The following is a 7,167-nucleotide window of genomic DNA, read 5'->3' on the forward strand; positions in this document are numbered from 1 at the left end:
ACTTAGGCATGGGCTTGCTGTGAACTGGGAGGCTGACTCAAAGGCAGCTAAGAACAACAACATGGACTTTAGTTTGTATTAATATTAGTTCAACACTTGTAACAAATACACCTCAGGAATGTAAGATATTAATAGGAGAAATGATGTGCAGGGGTAGGGGACATATGGGAACTCTGTACTTTCTGCACAATTTTTCTATAAATAAAAATATATTTTTTAGAGCTGTTTTAGATTTATAGAAAAATTGTGCAGAAAGTACAGAGTTCCCATATGTCCCCTACCCCTGCACATCATTTCTCCTATTAACATCTTACATTCCTGAGGTGTATTTGTTACAAGTGTTGAACTAATATTAATACAAACTGAAGTCCATGTTATTGTTCTTAGCTGCCTTTGAGTCAGCCTCCCAGTTCACAGCAAGCCCATGCCTAAGTTCTGCCCAGTTCTGTACCATCTCCATGATCAAGTGTGGATTGAAATGTTTGACTGATTTTTGGAAATACATTGCCAGATGTTTTTTCCTAGTCTGTCTAAGTCTGGAAGCTCCACGAAAACTTGTTCAGTATCGTAGCATCACACAAGCCTCAGCTAACAGATGAGTGATGGCTGCATATGAGATGTGTTGGTTGGGAAGCGAACCTGGGTCTCTTGCATAGAGGGCAAGAATTCTACCACTGAACCATCTCCTATATGTTATTGCTGTTAGGTGCCATTGAGTTGATTCCAACTAATAGTGCAACGCTATGTACAGTGGAACGAAACACTGCCCAGCCTTGCACCATCCTCACAATCCCTGTCTTGCTTGAGCTCATCCTTATAGGCATTGTGTCAATCCATCTTGTTGAGGGCCTTCCCTTTTTTTGCTGACCCTCCACTTTACCAAGCATGATACTTTTCTCCAGGGAATGGTCCCTTCTGACAGCATAACCAAAGTAGGTGAGACAAGTCTGGCCATTCTCTCTTCCAAGGAGCATTCAAGCTACACTTTCTCCAGGACAGATTTGTTCATTCTTCTGGCAATCCATAGTATTTTCAACATTCTTCGCCAGCAGCACAATTCAAAGGTGTCACTTCTTCCCTGGGCTTCCTTATTCGTTGTCGAGCTTTCACATGCATATGAGGCAATTGAAAATACCGTTGTTTGGGTTAGGCACACTTGAGTCTTCAAAGTAACATCTTTGCTCCTCAACACTTTAAAGAAGTCTTTTGAAGCACATTTGCCTAGTGCAATATGACAGCTGATTTCTTGACTCCCAAATAGTTTACTGTAAAACCAGTTGCCATTGAGTTGAATCTGGACTCAGCAGCTGCCCCATGTGTGTCAAAGTAGAACTGTACTCCATAGTGATTATAATGGTAGATGTTTGGGAAGTAGATCACCAGGCCTGTCTTCCAAGGTACCTCTGTGTGTACTTGAACCTCTAGCCTTTTGGATAGTAGCTGAGCATTTTAACCATTTGCACTGCCCAAACCAGTGAAACCTAATCATTTGCCATTGAATTGATGGCCACACTAGGTGTGTTGGAGTAGAACTGTGCTACATAGAGTTTTCAATGGCTGATTTTTTGGAAGTAGATTATCAAGTTTTTCTAGGCACCTCTGGGTGGATTCAAACCACCAGCCAGTTGGTTAGTAATCAAGCACTAAACCATTTGTGTCACCCAGAGACTCCTAAAACCAAGTGTCGTCAAGTCTATTCTGACTCATGGCAACGCTATGTGTGTTCACTTTTTGTATTGTGCAATTCTGTGGGTCTTCACAAATGCTTAATGTCATGTGTCCATGATTATACTATCATACAGAATGATTTTACTGCCCTAAAAATGCCTGGCAGTTTACTTACTCATTCCTGTCCTTTATCTCTGATTCCCAGGCAATCAGTAATCTTTCCACTGTCTCTATAGTTTTGCTTTTTCCAGAATATCATATAGTTGAAGTCATATAGTTTATAGCTTTTTAAGACTGGTTTCTTGCACTCAGCAGTGTGCATTTATGTTTGTTCCATGTCTTCATGGCTTGATAGCTCATTTATTTTTATCATTATATAGTACTTCATTGTATGAGTGTTGTTGTTGTTGTTAGGCGCCATTGAGTTGTGTCCAACTTACGTCAATTTGAGCTGAGTTGTGTACAGCAGAATGAAACACTGCCCAGTCATATGCCATCCTCACAATCCTTGTTATGCTTGAGCCCATAATTGCAGCCACTGTGTCAATCCATGTTGTTGAGGATCTTCCCTTTTTCCAGTGACCCTCTACTTTATCAGGCATGATATCTTTCTCCAGGGAATGGTCCCTGGAGGCCAACATGATCAAAGTAGGTGAGATGAAGTCTAGCTATTTTCGCTTCCAAGGAGCATTCTGGTGGCACTTCTTCCAGGACAGATGTTCATTCTTCTGGCAGTTGATGGTATTTTCAGTATTATTCACCAACACCACAATTCAAAGGCATAATTTCTTCTTTGGTCTTCCTATTTATCTTTTTGCCGCTTATTGGTCCAGTTGTAAATATCTTTGTGTTCTTTCTGTTGAGGTGTAATCCATACTGAAAACTGTAGTCTTTAATCTTTACCAGTACTAAGTGCTTCAAGTCCTCTTTGCTTTCAGCAAGCAAGGCTGTGTCATCTCCATATTGCAGGTTGTTAATGAGTCTTTCTCCTGTCTTGATGCCGCATTCTTCTTCATGTAGTCTAGCTTCTTGGATTATTTTTTCAGTATACAGATTAAATAAGTATGGTGAAAGGATACAACCCTGATGGACACCTTTCTTGATTGTATACCATGCAGTATCCCTTGTCCTGTTTGAATGACATCTCTTGGTCTATGTACAGGTTCTTCATGAGCAAATTAAGTGTTCTGCAATTCCCATTCTTTATAATGTTATCCATGGTTTGTTATGATCCACACAATCAAGTGTCTTTGCATAGTCAATAAAACACAAACATAAAATAAAACGTCTTTCTGGTATTCTTTGGTTTCAGCCAAGATCCATCTGATATCAGCAATGATATCTCTCATTCCATGTCCTCTTCTGAAACCAGCTTGCATTTCTGGAAGTTGCCTGTCAGTATACTGCTGAAAGTGTTTTTGACTTATCTTCAGCAAAGTTTTACTTACATGTGATATTAATGATACTGTTTGATAATTTCTACATTCTGTTGCTGTTGGATCACCTTTCTCTGGAATGGACACAAATATGAATCTCTTCTAGTCAGTTAGCCAGGTAGCTGTCTTCCAAATTACTTGGCATAGATGAGCAATTGCCTCCAGCACTGCGTCTGTTTGTTGAAACATCTCAACGGGCATTCCTTCAGTTCCTAGAGCCTTGTTTTCCACCAGTTCCTTTTGTGCAGCTTGGACTTCTTTCAGTACTTCTTTCATTGATTCTTGATCATATGACACTTCCTGAAATAGATGAATATTGACCAATTCTTTTTTTGTACAGTCACTCTGCATTCCTTCCATCTTCTTTTGATACTTCCTACATCATTCAATTTTTTGCCCATAGAATCCTTCAGTATTGCAACTGGAGGCTTGACTTTTTTCTTCATTTCTTTCAGCTTGAGAAATGCTGAGTGTGTTCTTCCCTATTGGTTTTCTAACTCCAGGTCTTTGCACATTACATTATAATTGCTTACTTTGTCTTCTCAAGCTGCTCTTTGAAATCTTCTGTTCAGCTCTTTGGCCTTGCCATTTCTTCCATTTGCTTTAATTACTCTCTGTGCAAAAGCAAGTTTTAGAGTCTCTTCTGACTCCATTTTGGTCTTGTCTTCCTTCCCTGCCTTTTTAATTACCTTTTGCTTTCATGGATGATGTTCTTGATGTCATCTCACAACTCTTCTGATTTTTGGTCATTGGAGTTCAGTGTGTCAAATCTGTTCTTCACATGGTCTCTAAATTCATGGGATATAGTCAGGTCATATTTTGGCTCTCATGGACTTGTTTTCGTTTTCTTCAGCTTCAACTTGAACTTGCATATTAGCAATTGATGGTCTGTTTCACAGCCAGCTCCTGGACTTGTTTTGGCAGAAGATGTTGAGCTTCTCCATCGCCTCTTTCCACACGTGTAGTTAATCTGATTCCAATGTATTCCATCTGGTGAGGTCCATGTGTGTAGCTGCCATTTATGTTGTTGAAAAGAGGTATTTGCAATGAATAAGTTATTGGTTTTGCAAAATTCTATCCGGCATCATTTCTATATCACCAAAGCCATATTTTCCAACTACTGATGATTCTACTTTGTTTCCAGTTTTTGTGTTCTAATCATCATTAATCATCAATACATCTTGATTGCATGTTTGGTCGATTTCAGACTGCAGAAGTTGGTAAAAGTCTTCAATTTCCTCATCTTTGGCTTTGGTAGTTGGTGTGTAAATTTCAATAATAGTATTAACTGGTCTTTCTTGTAGGCATATAGATGTTATTCTATCACTGACAGCATTGTACTTCAGGATAGATCTTGAAGCATTCTTTGTGATGATGAATGTCAAACCTTTCCTCTTTAATTTGTCATTCTCAGCATAGTAGACCATATGATTATCTGATTCAAAATGGCCAAAACCAGTCCATTTCAGCTCACTAATACCTAGGATATTGATTTTTATGTGTTCCATTTCATTTTTGACAACTTCCAGTTTTCCTAGATTCATACTTCATACATTCTGTGTTCTGATTGTTAATGGGTGTTTGCAGCTGTTTCTTTTCATTTTGAGTTGTGCCCCATCAGCAAATGGAAGTCCCAAAAGCTTTACTCCATCCACATCATTAGGGTTGACTCTATTTTAAGAAGGTAGCTCTTCCTCAGTTGTATTTTGAGTGCTGTGGTAGTTACGTTTGTGTGTCAACCTGGCTGGGCCTGGTTGAGTGGCTGGGCAGCTGGTGGTAGTTATTCCCCATGATGAGACTGGCAATCAACTCCATGGCAGGATCTACCACAGGCAGCTAAGTAGCTGCCTTTGGGATGTGGTCTGCTTCCTGTGTATAAGGAGAAGCCTTGGGAATAGTCTCGAGCTTATGGCATGCTTGAACCCTGGATGTAGCCATGTCATTGTTCAGCAGCCTGCCATGCCCTGCCAACCTTGGGACTTTCAGTGGACTTAAATTGATGGCCTGCCATGTGCTTTGGTAACATTGGGACTGTGCCATTTTATTTGTTGACCTTGGGCTTGTTATCCTCAGCAGCCAGTAGCTGCCTGAGTGAAGAGATGCCTTTAGCTTTAGTGGGCTGGGAGCAAGAGGCAGAGCTGAAGGTCAAGGGGTTTTCACCCAGCCCCTAGAGCCTGGCACTTGGAACTCGGACTTCTAGCCTCATGAGCTGTAAGAGAATAAGCTCCTGTTTGTTCAAGTCATCCTATTTGTGGTATACTCCTGTCAGAGCAGCACTAGGTAACCAGACCATGTGCCTTCCAATCTGAGAAGCTCATCTTCTGGCATTAAATCAGAAAATGTTTTGGGGATATTTATAAAGCTTTCCAGTAATATATCAGACAGTGTTTCGCTGCTGTTCATAGGGTTTTCACTGGCCAAGTTTTTCAGAAGTGTATGGCCACATCCTTCTTCCCAGTCTGCCTTAGTGGAAGCTCTGCTGAAACCTGTCCACCACGGGTGACCCTGCAGGTATTTGAAATACTGGTGGCAAAGCCTCCAGCCTCATAGCAACATGCAAGCCATCACAGTACAACAAACTGACAGAAAAGTGGTATATGAATGCACCACAGTTTATTTATCCATTCACTTACTGAAGGACATCTTGGTTGCTTCCAGTGTTTGGCAATTATGAATAAAGTTATTATAAACATTTATGTGTAGGTTTTTATGTGGACATATGTTTTCATTTCATTGGGTAAATACCTATTAGTAAGATTGCTGCATTGAATACTAAGCCTGTGTTTAGCTTTGTGGAAGTACTGTTTTTTTAAAAATAGAATCTTACTTAGACCTCTATATATAAAATAAATGGTGTTTAATATAAATTTATAAAATACTTAAAGAATTTCTTTTTTTAGCATTTACTTTAATGTTGACCACAAAGAGCAAAGAGACTATTTTGGGATGTAAAATAAAATTAAAGAAGAAACCAATTTGTTTTTGTTTTTTCTATATGGAAAAAATACTGATTCCCAGGGTAATAGTTTTCTTAATAGGTCTACTTAATGATCTCTGTATACTTGAGTTTAATTGGAAGCTTGAAAGAAATAGGAAAGTTTCATTTTGAATTGGATTCGTAGTCTAATAACTTTTATAGTTATCACAAATACAAAAATCAGACAAACAACAGTTCTGGGTTGATTGGTGTTCCCCTGTAATTTATATCTACCTGGAATCACAGAATGTGACTTCATTTGGAAATAGGGTCTTTGTACATGTAATAATTAAGATGAGATCATACTGGACTTAGTTGTTGTTGTTGTTGTGTGCCGTCGAATCGGATCCGACTCATAGCGATCCCTCCTTGGGTTTCCGAGGCAGTATCACTACGGAAGTAGATTTGCCCCATCTTCCTTCTGAGGAGTGGCTGGTGGGTTTGAACCACCAGCCCTTCTGGTTAGCAGTCAAGTGCCTTAGGCACTAAGCTACCAGAGCTCCTCATACTGGACTAGAGGGGCCTAAATTCAGTGACTGGTGTCCTTATAAGAAGGCCATATGATAATGCAGGCACAGACTGGAATGGTGCAACTACAAGCAAAGGAACGCTATAAGGATTGCTGGCAACCTCCAGAAACTAGGAGACAAGTGTGGAACATACTCTCCCCTTATAGCCTCTGGAAGGAGCCAACCCTGCTGATACCTTGATTTTTGGACTTGCAGTTTGTTGAACTGTGAGAGAATAAATATCTGTTGTTTTTAGCCACCCAGTCTGTGGTATTTGTTTTACCAAACGAAATCAAACTCACTGCCATCGACTCAATTCCAACTCATAGTGACCCCCATTGGATTTCTAAGGCAGTAAATCTTTACAGAAGTAGATTGCCCAGTCTTCCTTCTGCAGAATGGCTGATGGGTTTGAACTGTCAACCTTCTGATTAGCAGTCAAATGCCTTAGGTACTGTGCCACCAAAACTCTTTGGTATTTGTTGCTGTTCTTTCTCTAATTGTTGGAGTTGTTCGTTTAAAGTGTTGATTTTGGCTCTTTCTTCTCTTTTGATGTGTGCACTTATTGCTATAAATT

General features: G+C 39.8%; 1 protein-coding gene across 1 annotated transcript in view; it reads left to right on the forward strand.

Annotated features, from left to right (window-relative positions):
• BAG4 (BAG cochaperone 4) overlaps nucleotides 1-7,167 on the forward strand; it is a 70,139-nt gene that overhangs the window by 4,605 nt on the left and 58,367 nt on the right. The window lies entirely within an intron of this gene.

Source organism: Orycteropus afer, unplaced genomic scaffold (genome assembly GCF_000298275.1).
Source record: "Orycteropus afer afer isolate SDZICR_OR568_19922 unplaced genomic scaffold, OryAfe1.0 scaffold00024, whole genome shotgun sequence".
Classification (NCBI taxonomy): Eukaryota; Metazoa; Chordata; class Mammalia; order Tubulidentata; family Orycteropodidae; genus Orycteropus; species Orycteropus afer.